At 41.3% G+C, this 15,841-nt stretch overlaps 1 protein-coding gene across 3 annotated transcripts in view; it reads right to left on the minus strand.

The window, feature by feature from the left end:
- Positions 1 to 15,841, minus strand: part of palld.S (palladin, cytoskeletal associated protein S homeolog) — a 201,256-nt gene that overhangs the window by 142,434 nt on the left and 42,981 nt on the right. The window contains exon 1 of one of the 3 annotated variants that reach the window (XM_041579523.1): positions 3,137 to 3,253. The exons of the other annotated variants lie outside the window; for them this stretch is intronic. The gene's annotated coding sequence lies outside the window, so the exon portion shown is untranslated. Of the gene's footprint in view, positions 1 to 3,136; positions 3,254 to 15,841 lie in introns of those variants that run through there. 3 annotated transcript variants of the gene reach the window in all.

The raw sequence follows: 15,841 nt of genomic DNA on the forward strand, positions 1-15,841 counted from the left end.
TGCCCATTGCTTGTTGTAGGGCAATGCCATTATGCCTCTGTTATTCCTTTGGAACTTGATACTTCTCCCAGTTAATTTAAGGCTGTAGAGTTTGGCAACATTGTTGTTGCAGGAGTCCCAGCTGCTGCCGAGATGGACAAGTGCTGGTGACGTGCCACATGGGAAAGGAAGCAAGTCTGCAGAAACCGCATGCTCCTTCTGCACTGATACCCCTATCCTGCCCGTTAACACTCTATAATTAGAGGCAACAAACCAGTGATGTAGGATGCCATGTCCAAAAGGAGACTGCAAAAAAAGCCTGAGCAAATAAAAACGACAACTACACAGAACACTGAATGACTTCAATTCCTTGCTTGCAAGTCTATAAAATGCTTGGTAATGGTTAAACTACTAAACAGTAGGGCAGATAGTAAATGTTTTGTTAAGTACACAAAGGGGAAAGGTTAGTCACTCAGTCCTACATTCCACCAGCGATGCTTGAGCGCAAAACCCACCAAAGGGTCACTTGGCTATCCTGTATATACATTTATGCAGCAGAAGTTACAGCTGGAACAGGGCAAGAATGCCATGCAATGAGAATTAATTAAACAGCCCTGGACTGGACCACCATGTTTCCCCCTTTAAAGTTTAATTACCATACCGTAATTAAAAGTAACATTTACATGAATTAATTTTCTATAAATATTCAAACAAATTAATGCCATGGTTCTTCTGTTTGGGGTACAGTACATGTTTAATTATCTAGGAATGGAAGCTGCAATGCACTTAGTAGTTACAGCAATAGCTAAGTCATTTCTAAAGATTCCAGTAGCCCCTGATGACCGCAAGGTTTTGGAAAATGGAAGAACGGTTGTTTGGATTTAACCAATGATTCATTCTGAACATTAAAGATTGTACTAATGCCCAGAATCAGTTGGGCAATTTGATTACCCTTGAGGGGAACAGTTTGGAAAACCCTATCTTCGTTCTCAACTGGTCTAGCCCAAATGATAAATTAATCTTAGGCTATTTGAGAGGAAGCCCACACCCCATAATAGCCAATAGCATGGCCCCAAAATCCCCCTTGTGCCCTTGCCCTATGAGATGCTTAGAAATAAAGTTCATGCTTTGGCTTCAGCAGCAGGGTGACAGTTTATTCCAATAAGATTTTTAAAAAGTAAATAGCCGGTATATAAGTACAGTATATGTACGCAGCAGTCTATCTAATGGACCAGAGTTCAAAACAAACACTGATCCTGTGGTTTCTGGCAGCTCAGTACAGCAACAGCAATGTCCTCATTATTCAGATTTAGCACATACTTTGTTTATATTCTAAGAGCTCTAGATTCATATACAAAATCTCTGAAGCTCTAAACACATAAGCAGGTGAGACACTTATAGGGAAAATATTAAATCTGCTTTCTAAATCAATAAGAATCCAATTGAACAGACTCTGTAGCTGAGCAATACATTTTGTTTGCTGAATAACAGATGCAGCATATGAGTGACTATGTGTGCCTGAAATCCACTGGCAATGAGTAAAGGTGGCCATACCTCCGCTCAGTTGGCAATCTCTCCCCGATATGCTCACCTTGAGGTGGGTGATATCGGACTGATCTGAAAGTAGGCCCTAGAGCCCAATGATTGGATCACAACGAAAAGTATACAGGCAGTTGGATTGAGGAGCGCATCAATGAACAGATCCAATCTTTGATCCAATGGGTCATATAAACCAACCTGATCATCATCTGGCCGACTATCGGCCAGATAGCGACCGACAAAGCCCATCAGAGGGCCCCATACACTGCCCAATCGGCAGCTTATATTGGCCTGTGTATCGCCACCTAAAAGGAGATATACTGTATAGGATAAATGAAAACCCCTAATTTTGTAGCAATTATAATTAATATATGATTTTGCTTTTACATTGTGCTAAAAATGTATATTATCTTTAAAAATAGCCCCTTTATTGGAGCTCCCTATAGATGTTCTCTGGTCCCTGTTTCAAATGATAGTAGGAGGGGGACAGCCAATCACAGCCCTGCAGTCACACAAGAACAGACAAGCTTCAGTTCCCTATCAGGTCCTGCTTGTTGCTGATTGGTTCCTGTCCTAGAGAGCTGAGAGCCGCTGGCTCTCCTGTACAGCCTGGGAATTCAGGGAGCAGGAAGTGGAAGAGAAGGGAGGGATTATTAGAGTTTTTGCAGAAATATTCAATAAATTAGCCTGAAACACTACTTTTCTAAGCACAATTCTTCTATATCTAGATGAGTATAACAAACTGGTACATTCTTATTTTTTACACAAAATGTCTCCTTTATGACAATCAGGCCCCAACTGAACACACACCTGTCTGCCATGGGGCCGGCGTCACCGAAACAAGGGCAACGATTAATCTGCCACGCTCACAACCAGCTAAAATACCAGGAATATTTGCACTTTCCTTTTTGCCAAAACAGGATAAAGAAAACAATGCCTCCAAATAAACAAATAAGAAAAACAGGAACGCCTGGACATTCGCTTCACGGTTTGTATAATTAGTGCAGGCTCCCTGTGACGCTCAAACAAAAAATGACACCCTTTCTTTTATCACATTCACTGGCAAGCGGCCTGCACCTTGGGTTCAACCTGTGCACTGCTGTCCCTGCCTCCACTGGGTGCAGGTTGGCTGCAGGTAAACACAGCAATACAAGGGAACACCCCTGTGTGTTAATGATTGGCAGCCAGTGCCACTTTGTGAGAGGAAAGCCAGAGATGATCTCAGGTAACAGCTTCTGTGGCTGCACATACTCATCATAGTGTTGCTCTTTAACGTCCAAGACACTAAAGCAGCTGAGCTTCCTTGGTAATGTACCAGGCTGTTGAAGGACTACATCTCCCAGCATCCTCCACAAAGATGTAAACTAACCCTACATCATTTTTTTGGGGGGGGGAGGGTAATGACCCCCTTCTGTCACTTTAAATGGTAGCATCAAATAAGTGCATCTATGAGTCATCCTAATGACATGGTTTGAGTCTTTGGGAGCTCACAAAGTTCCGGCGCTGGCTATGTTCAGAGTAGTGAGTAGAAAGGTAAGGAAAGCACCTGTCTATGCCTCGCACTCACCCTATCAGCGGAGGGATAACAGAAACGTGCCGCTGCACTTGTGTCACTTACCGGAGTCCGGGGCAGCACTGAGCATGATCGTGAGATAACTCCGCACAGCAGCGCTTTGCTTGGTCTCGGTACAGGCGGCCTCCTGCTGTGGCCCCCAGTAATATCTGAGACGAGTGATAGGCGCTTAGGAGGAGGACGCCAACATTCCAGTAAGTCACATGTAGGCAACAGACAGGGGAAGCCCTTCTCTCTCTCTCTCTCAGCCGCTGAATGTGCAGAACAAAAGGCTCCCGGCTATAGGAGGGGCAAGTAGTGCGCTAAATGTTGCTGGCAGAAGCCCAGTGCAAGTGTGTGTGATTGTGTGTGTGTGTGATTGTGTGTGTGTGTGTGGGCATGACACGGGCAGTAGGGCGGGCAAGCAGGGTGTGTATTTTGGGGAGGAATATTAGCATCCAAAAATAACAAAAGTGACTGCTGTGATCCTCCTTCTCCTCCCCTCCCTTTTATCCCTTGTGCAACGTTAGAATGCGGATCATTGTGTGGGGATGTGAGGAGCTCCCGCAGAGCAGAGAGACAGTCCCATGTCCTAAATACAGACAGCTGGGTGTCCCCATGTGAAGGACACACAGTCTATAAAAACATTCCATCTCATTGGGGGACCACTGGCAATAACATTGCTCCACCATCACCTTTCTCCTGTTTCTAATTTCATCAGGAGTCTGAATTAATTCAGGAAACTTCATTCACAGACTCACAGTATATGAGTATGAATAGGTACCCTAAAGGCCCCCATACACAGGCTGATAAAAGCGTCCGACAGACCGAATTGGCAGCATATTGGCCAGTGTGTGGGGCCATCCGACGGGCTTCTCAGATCGATATCTGGCCCTAGATCGGGCAGGTTAAAAAATCCCATCCAGCACCTGTGAGTCTATGCAGTATGACCACCCATATCGGATCCATTATGATCCGAGGGCACAACGATTGGATCAGCCTGATATCGCCCATTTCTATGTGGGCATATCAGGAAGAGATCCGCTCATTTGGCGATGTCGCCAAACGAGCGGATGTCTACGTCTATGGCCACCTTAAAGGAGAAATCAACCTGTGGGGAAAAAAACCCCGTACCCCCCACCCCAGGTAGACCTCCCTCCCCCCCCAGGCTAACTACCCCCCTGGGGAAATGCCCCATACTCCATACTTACCCCTCGGTGCAGATTCTTCCAACGAAGTTCCACACGTCTATCTTCCGGCTCCTTGGTCAGCTGACTGAGAGATCGGCAATTTCCGTGTAATTCCGCGCATGCGCAGTTGTCGGAAACTGCTCCAACTGCGGATGCGCAGAAGTACCGATCAGTCAGCTTACAGAGGACGCCGAAGATGGACACGTGGAACTTTGCTGGAAGAATTTGCGCCGAGGGGTAAGTATAGAGTATGGGGCATTTCCGGGGGTGGGGAGGGGGTAGTTGGCCTGGGGTGGAGGAAGGAGGGCTACTTGGGGTGGGGGGGGCAGGGTTTTTTCCCCACAGGTTGATTTCTCCTTTAAGACATGAAACACGTAAGCTTGTTTTGCACATGCACTGCCTCTCAAAATCACTGTGTGTGCTTTAATAAAGCCAAATTATTGTAAAGGCGATCGATCCTCCCCTTTCTACCTACTCTGTACCTACATTTCTGCTATGTCTGTGATCTTTATGTACCATTTTATTGTGGTATAATTGAGTAACTACATTGCTGCTGTGCAGAGTCGGACTGGGATGCCAGTGGCCCACCAGAAAACTTTAGACCATGGTCCCACTTTCCAAACTATTGTTCCTCCTCTCCTCACTCAACCTCTTGATTCTCCTAGTTGTTTATTTCTACTTACTATATTCTTCCATTATTAAGCATTTTTCCCCATAAAGAAATAGGAAATGACCATGAAATAGGCTAAATGGTTAGAAGCAAGTTGCCCACCGACATATGGGCCCTCTGGGGGTTTTCCTGGTATCCCGGTGGGTCAGTCCGACCTGCTGCTGCGCACTAGGATTGTTCTTGGAAATAATTTAGCAGTTACAAATTCTTCCTTTATATCCTCATCTCTGTCATTACATTGCTGACTTTCTCCGCTGTATTGTTCTACATTTTATACGCAATGATGCCTGCAAATTCCATTCCAATGATACTGTTGACATAAAACTGCCACAATCACCTTTTTTATTCTATTCAGCTTTTCTGATATTTTACGGTATCGCTTTCATACTAGCCATGCCTTTACATAACTGCTGCGTCAATAAATGCCAAAGCATTCCTTATATATGCACGTACAGGTATGGGGTCCGTTATTCAGAATGTTCCGAATTACAGAATGGCTGTCTCCCATAGACTTCATTTTATCCAAATAATCCAGATTTTTAAAAATGATTTCCTTTTTCTCTGTAATAATAAAACAGTACCTTGTACTTGATCCAAACTAAGATGTAATTAATCCTTATTGAAAGCAGAACCAACCCATTGCGCTTATTTAATGTTTTCATGATTTTCTAGTGGACTTAAAGTATGACGATCCAAATCACAGAAAGACCCATTATCCGGAAAGTCCCAGGTCCCAAGCATTCAGGATAACAGGTCCCATACCTGTATTTAGATACTAAAATGGTACACTCATCTTCAGTGAGGAGAGAAATAGATGCTAAGCTGTTTAATAAGTATAACTAAAGGCTTTTATACAGATGTACTAAAGGTTCATGACATTACTAAGGTGACCCTGTTCTGAAGAGCATTCGCCATCCAAAACCTGCCAAATTGCTGTTTAGCCTGTGGGGGACCTTCTAGAACCTATTCGGATTGAATTGCTGGACTTTGAAAAATCGAATTTGATCGAATGCGCTATTCTTTCGATTGGAACGATTCGAATTTCGAATCAACTTAATTTCGGTTGGTCTTTTTGAATTCGAATTTCAAAGTTTTTTTCAATTTTGAAATTTCGACCCCTGATAAATATGCCCCTATGTGTTAGATCTGTTAAAGGGGTTGTTCACCGTCCAACACTTTTTTCAGTTCAGTTGTTTTCAGAGAGTTCACTGGAAATAAAGAGGGTTTCCAGTTACTTTCTATTTGTAATGTTTTTTTTCTATTATTGAAGTGTAAAGTTTTATTTTTTTTAACCTTCTAAAGCTGCTCTGGGGAGGGTCATTAATTGCTTAATTGATACATTAGTTATCTATGGCCCTGCTTCATTAAAGGCAGCTGTTAGAGTTGATACACTAGTTGCTAATATTCCACAAATACTGCTGAGAAATGGATCAACTAATTGTAGCAAATTGTAACATGTCGGGAATGCTTCTGGATCACGGAGCAGCCAGACTGAAACACTATAGAGACATTACATTTTAAATGTTTGGGAAAACGGTAAAATATAAAAGATGTAAAGCAGTTGAACAATCTGAAAACAACGGAACTGAAAAAAGTGTTTGGAAGGTGAACAACCCCTTTAACTTCCATGTGACTTTACTTGTAAACTGTCATTCAAGCTGTTGACTCCAGCTCAAGTGTCAGCTAGGTATTAAGTCTAAAATAATAGTGCTAAAGCATGTCTGTCTGCTGTAATATCACCTACACAGAAAAATAAGGCTAAAACACTTCTGGTGATTTATGAATGAAGAAAAGAAACACTCAGCACGGTTGTGTTTTTAGAAGGCGATTCACAATGCACGTCAGGAAAAAATCATTTTGATAGAAGCAAAGAAAAGACTGACACCAAGCCTTCGCAGGTCTCACTAGGGCAAGAGAGGAATGCAACTGAATGAAATATGAGACAGCCATGTCTGTTATGGGATTTCGCTTTATGCCGGTTCTCTATTCTAATTTCCTGTAAAAGGGGCAAAGATCGGTTACACCAGATCCAGAGTAAAAAATATTTCTTAAATTAATATTTGGCTTAAACTGTAAGATGGAAAACCGCCTGCATTCTGCACAGTAATGAATTCTGTACTATAGCACAGCTGCTGCTATTGCTGAAGGCAACTGTACCTGTTTACATACACTCTTCCATTAACATCTTTCCTCAGGTCAACTTTTATGTACAGGTATGGGACCTGTTATCCAGAATGCTTGGGACCTGGGGTTTTCCGGATAATGGATCTTTCTGTAAATTGGATCTTCATACCGTAAGGGTTGGGGCAGACGAGCAGATTTGGGGAGATTAAGTCGCCTGATGACTAATCGCCTCTTCTGAGTGGCGTCAATCTCCCCGAACTGCCTTCTGTATGCTTGAATGAAGAATCACCTGTGTTAATGCACTCGCAGCGCTTCGATTTCCAAAGTTGCTTCACGAGGAAACTTCGGGCGACTTCTGAAATCGAAGCACCGCCAGTGTATTAGCGCAGGTGATTCTTCATTCAAGCAGACGGAAGGCAGTTCGGGGAGATTGTCGCCATGCAGAAGAGGCAATTAGTCGCCAGGCGACTAAATCTCCCTGAATCTGCTTGTCCGCCCCAACCCTAAGTCTACTAGAAAATTATGTAAACATTAAATAAACCCAATAGACTGGTTTTGCTTCCAATAAGGATTAAGAATATGTTAGTGGGGATCAAGGACAAGCTACTGTTTTATTATTACAGAGAAAAAGAAATATTTAAAAATTTGCATTATTTATGTATAATGTAGTTTATGGGAAAAGGCATTTTCGAAAATTGGAGCTTTGTATTATCCTTTATTTATATAGGGCCTACACATTTGCAAAAGACTTATTTTTATTTTTATACATGTTATATTTAAGCAAGCGTTCAACAAATAATATGACGTCTAATATAGAAGTTATATCTCTTAACATCTTGTAAAAAGAGGAACCCCAAAACACTGCTGCTGGTAGGCATGGTTCTTAAGGTCCCCATAGACGCGACCATTCTTCTTTGGTGAACGACCGATTTCATTGCAGTCTGACCAATCCGTCAAATTATCGTGCGGTTAGTGGTATTCAAACGATCATACATCTTAAGTTTTTTCAGCCGACATCTGTCAGAAAATTGATCGGCCAGGTTTAAAAATCTTTATCGGTCCCAATGCAACCTTTCTATGTTTGCAGGGCCAAGCAGGCAGCTACTCTTCAGTTTCCTGAAATGGTCTTTTTAGTTGATGGACACATCGTACATTTAAATGATCATTTCGAGATAATCGTGGTCTTACGATAACGATTGGATCTGTTAAAAATCTTTACATCTATGGCCATCTTAAGGTCTGATTGCAATAATTCAAAAGAGATCTAAACCCAAATGAATGAATATATAGACAGGATCTGATAACCCTATGGTATGAAAGATACAGTAGCTGATATTGTTCCATTGCCTAAGCTGCTAGCGCAGATACGCAGTGGTCCGCTTTTTTGTTTTAAATCCGTGGTGCGAACCACGCCAAAAACACTCTCTAAATACGCATTTGTGCCCGTAGCCTTAGGGTAATTCCACACTGAGCTGTTTCTGCATATAAACACAGGCTGAGAAACTGCCTCTGCACTCAGTGGCATAACTAGAGTGCACTTGTTTCCCCCTGCAATCCCCCGGCACCCTGCAATCCCCAACCACCCTTCTGCCTGCCCTGAGTTAAACCTCTCCACGTCTACCTACTACCTGCCCACGCAGGTGTCCTGGCCACCTGTGTCTCCTTCCCCACCCACAGGTAACAGAGCAACTGGGGAGGGGTATGCTTTTTAGCTATAGAGGAAGCTGAACCTGCGGTCCGGGATCTGCTTCCCCCCTGGTCCCCGTGGACTGTGGGATCTTCTTCTATAGTTATGCCACTGACTTCACTCTCCTCAGCCCACTATGGTGTCTGCATTCACAGAAGCTGCGTCAGTCTGTGTGCAGAAATATGGAGTCAATTTCAGCACAGAAATGTATGCTGATGTGTATCCGATCTTACCCTTAGAGAGCAAACATTACTCGCTGGTGTAACACAGAGGGCTAATGAACACATCATTATGTAGAAGATCAGGAATGGTGCAGGTACTTTGGAACTTACACTTATCATAAAGGAGAAACAAACGCGATATAAAAAAAAACCCTACCCCACATAGACCCTTATTAGAGTTCACGGCAGCCATCTTCCTTTCTTCTTTCGGTGCTTCAGCAATTTCGGCGCATGCAAACCGGGAAACTGCTCCAATCGCGCATGTGCCACTACGCCTCTCTCGTTGTCAGATTACCGAAGACCTGGAAGGTGGCTGCCGTGAACTCCGAATCCCAGAATCTGCACCGAGGGGTAAGTAAAAAGTTAGGGCCTTTGCTCGGGGTAGCAGCTAGGCTGGAGGGAGGGGGGTCTGTGTGGGGTAGGGTTTTTTTTAATAAGGGGTTTGTTTCTCCTTTAATAAAATATTTCTTCCAGGGCTTCCTTCTGGTTTTGTACCTAGACGTGCAATTGACAAGCAGCTAATTAATTGCACGTTAATATCTAGTGATTCTCACACAGCAACCAGGGGATTACCCATGTGAATATAATTCATGCACAAGTTAGTCTACTGGCACCTGCAATTACATTGGAAATGGAATATAGAAAATAAAGTTTCCTTGTGAACTTTGCACTTGCTTGGTATATGAGCTCTGTAGTTTTTATAGACATGTTTAACACTGTGGTAAACACAGAGGACAGCTCATGCCAGGATTTTTTCTCTGCTTTTAAACAAACTAATAAAAATCATCCATGCACTAACATCATGGTATATACAGTAGGTAAATAAGAGCCATGATTTGGGAGATTTAACCTGGGAAAAGCAAGTTGCAGGTAAAACATAGTCCCTATAGAAGTGCCTAGAAATAAATACTAGAACCCTTAGAGACACATTTATCAAAGGTCAATTTAAGATTCATGTGAGTTTTTAAAAACTCCCCTAAACTCCCATAAATTTGAAATTCAACCAATTGTAATTTATTAAAAAAAAGAAAAATCAAATTTTTCAAACTCGGATGAATTAAATCAAGCCAAAAACTGGAAACGAAATCGAATTTGATTCAAATTTAGAAAAATTGATTCAAGTTTTTTCTCCGAAAAAAACTCAAATGTCAGGAAGGCTGCAAACAACTCCTAATTTATCCCTGGACGTCTTCCATTGACTTAAAAACAGCAACTCGGGAGGTTTTAGGTTGTGAATAGCCAAATTCGAGTTCTTAAAGGGGCAGAGTATGATAAATCTCGAAACTCTAATTATAATTTTTTTAAAAGCTCAAATCGGATTTGAATAACGCCCTAGTCGAAATTTGACAGTTTTGACCACCCCTTGATAAATCTGCCCCTTAATGAATCAGATGAGTGTAGGACTGAGCATAGCAGGGGTGACTTTAGATGACGGAGTTGGCCAGCTTGAATATATTGAATAATATGGAAAAATATCCCTTGTTTTATTTAAAAGGGGAGGGCATTTTTGGTAGCTGTCTTAATGACCCTAATATATTCACAATGAAGAGGTTTCTAATTACAGTATATATACTCTGTTAGCAGTTATGGCATTTTAGGCCCTGTCAGTGCCAGCTCCAGCATTAACAAGCAGTTCTCATAAAAGTCTGTTTGAAGTAGCATGGCGTGCCATTAGCCTTATTGTATTCTCTAATAATTTTCCCAAAGGTCCTGCACATAATAGTCTTTGTCCTGGGGCTGCCATCACTGTGGATATTCAAATGACTTCTCCTGGGACTGACAATTAGAGATTAAAGGGAATTGTTGTTGGCCTGGCTTATGTTATATGTTAATGTTGTAGTATGCTGCAACTCCACCACACAGTAAAATACCAAGCCTGTATTCATTTCTTTTAAAAGTATGTAATTTTCTGTCCATGAAAGTTTCTATTTTTAGGAACAATGACAAACCTCACTAAACAGAAAATGTCTTTGTTCTTCAGAATGTACCACAAAACATTCTGGTCTACTCAGGACAAATTCAGTTATGTAACATATATTGCCATTTTCCCTGTTGAATGCAATGTAACAAGAGCATTACTAATTTCCATGTATTTGAGCATATTCGAGTATGCTTGAGGCATGAAAATTGGATTTCAGGTATATTAGCCACACAGTTGCCATTGCAAGTTATTGTCTAAAGTACTATTCTCTTAGCATTCAGGCCACAGCATTATCTGTTAACAAGCTGGTTTCTTGTTACAATGTTGAGCTGAAATCAGTTTTGATAAAAGGGCTGAACAAGCAGGTGAAAGATTAATAAAAACAATGAGCCTTATATAATGTTCCTGGAAAGGTCTGTCTGACTAAGCCCTCCTATTTTCTAATCATAATTCAGAATGCTGTCAAGGTTGGGGATATTTCCTACAGCTCTTGCAATGGGACATGATTCTCTTTTAAAGTACATAAGAGGATATTATTATAGAGTATAGATCCAGAGAGCCCTTTTCACCAGAGGCCACAACACTGAGTGTGCCTTGGCACTATCCAGATTTGCATCTAGCATTGAATCCATATATTTTGCTTAGAAACCTGCATCTGCTCTGCTGAACTTCGCACTGTTACACACATAGATGCAAGGAAACCCTGCAATTACCAGCAATCTTTTCAGTTCATAACTTTTTGAAATGTTAAACTGTAGTTATTAAGAAGCATTGGGCAATTTACTCTTTAAGACCTAAAGTGTATTGTCTGTAATTAGCACAGTATCTATACTAAAGTAGTTTTTTTTTTTTACATTCTAGGAATACCAGGGCTCATATATGAAGCTTCAAAGCAAATAAAAACAAAATCCTACAAGATATAACTTTTCAGATCTTTTTCCGGGGTTTTGAAGGAATGCCAGAGAATCCCTGACACTTGCATCAAGCCTAAGCTTATGACTAAATGCTCGTGGGAGCACGAAATGCGTAAGGCTTTAAAAATTAGCTGCTTATAGTTTATCTACTTATTGGGCTCCAGACCAGTGCCAGTCTGCAAAATACTATTCCTGTATTTACTTCCTATGCTGAAGGTCTGGGGCATGTTCACCTGGAGCCAGTGTTTACTTTACCATCTCTGTCTAATAGAGGACTTATTTTTTATATAATACTACCCTTGTATTAAATTCAGCTGGTATGGCATTCTAAACATCTTGTGTAGGGTCCCCTCCTTTTTGCACTCAGGTGTCAAAGATTTCTATATTTGAGGCGTTGCAGGCTTTTGCACTAGTCCAGATTTGACAGGTGATTGATTAGTTGTCTACAATGGGATGGAGCAGGACAAGAGAAGGCACCACTCTGGCTAAAGCAAAAAATGTAGACACCTCTGAATTATGTATGTTAAAAATAGGCATATCTATAAAAACATTTAACCAATAACTGATTCAGTTGATTAAAAAGCCCTGCTCAACAGAGCTTAAAACAGGTTTTGACTCATGAAAATTGCAGTGATCACAGAAGAACAAATTCTGGGCATTCTATTAATTAAATAGTCAAGATATTGGTCTGAAAGTTCTCTCCAACATTGTTGCAGATTTGCCCACACATGAGCTCATTGGGATTAAGGTCATTAGCATCCCTTTATCTTCCCTTTTCTTCAAATAGATCTGACAGAGCTTGGAGGTATGCTTAGGATCATTATTCTGTTGCATGACAAACAGCTGTCTGATACGGCTCATACCAGAGGGTGTGCCATGTCACTGAAGAATACTGCGGTAGTTCCTTTGATTTAGGATTGTTGAAACTCTATACAGGTCCCCAAATTTAGAGCAAAACACCCTAAACCATAAAGCAACCTGTCGTCTGATCTTATTGTTCATCTACGTCTGCCACATCTTTTACTATCAGAGTTCATTGTTTCTAGATGTCATTTTACAGTGTCAGCCACATCAAAATATTGTCCATTTCTTATTAAATATAGTTTGTTTATAAATAAGATAGTCACAAACATTTTTTAATTGACATATACATATTCTTAATTACATTTTAAAATGTAAGGATATATTTGATAATGCTAACAACAGAGTACACAAAATATGTGTATGTGAGGCAGCACTGGTCTGTTTTGGGCTGCCCACTCTGAAGTATTTTGGAGGCTTTCTTAGGAATAAAAGTAAAGGTTTAGTTGAAGAAAGAGAGGATTCCAGAGGCACAATGCAAAAATAAACACCTGCTGCCAAGAAGTGGTGCTGCCATTGACCAGAGTCAGCTGCATAAACAAAAATATCTGTGTATCTTTCAGCTCAAGATAAATCTCATTGTAGGAGAGTTTTATTTAAAGTCCCTGTACCAGACAATGCAAATGCACAGGTCCCGTAACTTGTTAATTCAACCTCAATTCACCTCAATAAAACCTAAAAATGTGTTAATGTTTTTTTAGGTTTCTATAGACGTTCAGATTTTGTGTACTAAAATTGTACATCTGACAATGTTTCAGCCATTAATAATATCCAAACAACAATCTGCTGCAATCTGTCCCTTACTAGTCATGGTTCCAGGTACAGGCCAGGAAGAAAGTTGGTGCCAGCAGAGAGGCAGATTCTTGTCCTGCGTTTTTCCCCAGGCCAAGGTCAGCCCTTTGTGGCATCAAACTTATTGATCACCATCAACTCTGGTCTCAATTTTGTCATATTTTGCCTTAATCCATAGAAAAAAATATTGCCATATATCTATATACAAAAAATGAGGTTAGTGCCACAGTTTCTGTATTGCACATGCTCCCGGCTTAAAAAAGTTGCTGGCAATGTCTGGGAAACTGGTATAATATGGCAGTGTGGCGCTTAGTTGAACAGTACCTCTGGCCACTGATGTATTTGAAGAAGAGGAGCACCAGGCAGTGGAAGGAAGAAAGTGAGTGGCAAAAGTAAGCTTTTTGATCAGTGATCCCAAAATTTTATTTTATAAATATTGCTGTTTTTGCTTTATGCATGTTTTAATGAGCTCTCTCTCTCTCTCTCTCTCTCTCTCTCTCTCTCTCTCTCTCTCTCTCTCTCTCTCTCTCTCTCTCTCTATATCTATATCTATATCTATATATACATACATACATACATACAGTTATGGTACCTTTATGTTTAATATAACATTTAATAAAGCTAAAAAAATAATTTAAATATTTAATTAACCCAATAAGGTTGTTTTGCCTTCAGCAAGGATTAGTTGTATTTTAGTTGGGATCAAGTACAAGATACTGTATTATTACAGAGAAAAAGAAAATATTTTTTTTAAAAAAATGATTACTTGATTAAAATGGAGTATGTGGGAGATGGAAATCCCAGAATTGGGAGCTTTCTGGATAGCAGATCCCATCCCTCTATAAAGGGGAAGGAAACCTAGTTGGCGCAAAAACCCTCCCGTGTGTTGCCCACCTGTCCCGCTGGGCAAATGCCCCTAACTTGTTACTTACCCTTCTGCGCAGGTCCAGGGAGTTCACAGACGACATCTTCTTCCAAGCGATCTTCTTCCTGCTTTGAACGGCGTTTTGGCGCATGCGCAGTAGGAGCATTTCGCCGGTACAGATCTACTGCGCATGCACCAAAAGTCACGATGTACTTTTGGCGCATGTGCAGTAGATCGTACCAGTGAAATGCTCCTACTGCGCATGCGCCGTTCAAAGCAGGAAGAAGATCGCGTGGAAGAAGATGTCGTCTGTGAACTCCCTGGACTGGACCTGCGCAGAAGGGTAAGTAACAATTTAGGGGCATTTGCCCAGCAGGACAGGTAGGCCAGGGGGGAGGAGGGAGGGTGGGCAACACACGGGAGGGGGGGAGGGTTTTTGCGCCAACTAGGTTTCCTTCCCCTTTAAGGATATCATAATATGACACACTTTAAAATTGCTGTGCAGTTGTTTCATTTGTCTGGTTAAACTTGCTTAGTTAAAGGGGTTGTTCACCTTCCAACACTTTTTTCAATTCAGTTGGATTCAGATAGTTCACCAGAAATAAGACTTTTTCTATGTGTGACTGTTTTTCTAATATTGAAGTGTAATTTTTCACCTTATAAATCAGCTCTGGGGGGGGGGGTCGCTGACCCTGTAAACTGTTCTAAATTGATATGTTTAGTTGATACATTTCTTATGTTTGTCCCTGCTCAGCAGAATCCCTGGGTTTCATTAAAGGCAGCTGTTAGAATTGATACAATAGTTGCTAATATTTCACTTCTGAGAAACTAAATGTTGCAAAATAGTTTAGAGTCTGCACCTGAATTACTGAGCTGCCAGACTCAAACACCAGAGACACGAACATTCAACTTTAAACTTAGATTTTGGAAAAACTGTAAAAATTGAAAATGGAAAGTAATTGAAAAAAGTCTTTATTTCTGGAGAACAATCTGAAAACAATTAAACTTAAAAAGTGTTTGTAAGGTGAACAACCCCTTTAGGGTGATGGCACACTTGAAGATTCAGGGAGATTAGTCAACCAGGGACAAATCTCCCCTACTTCGGGTGACTAATCTCCCCTTATGCCTTGGTATACATTTTCGAAGTTGCCTTACGAGGAAACTTTGGGCAACTCCAGAAATCCGAAGCGATTCTTATGCCATCCCGCCGGCAAGAATACTAATCACCGGCGGGATGGAATAAGAATCGCTCAAAGTTTCCTCGTAAGGCAACTTCAATGCCAGCGGGAAGGCATTTCAGGGGAGTTGTCGCCTGAAGAAGAGAAGATTTGTAGCTGGCCAATTAATCTCCCCCAAATCTTCACGTGTGCAACCACCCTTAAGCTGCTGATGAATTCTTTTAAGACTATTGCACTATTGCACAGCTTGCTAGAATTGGTAGAATTAAAAATGGCATGCATGTCCTAGGCTAATCACATACCACAGATTCGGGACCCTACTGCCCCAATTGTGTGTAATGACAAGAA

The sequence above is a fragment of the Xenopus laevis genome, chromosome 1S (assembly GCF_017654675.1).
Source record: "Xenopus laevis strain J_2021 chromosome 1S, Xenopus_laevis_v10.1, whole genome shotgun sequence".
Taxonomy (NCBI): Eukaryota; Metazoa; Chordata; class Amphibia; order Anura; family Pipidae; genus Xenopus; species Xenopus laevis.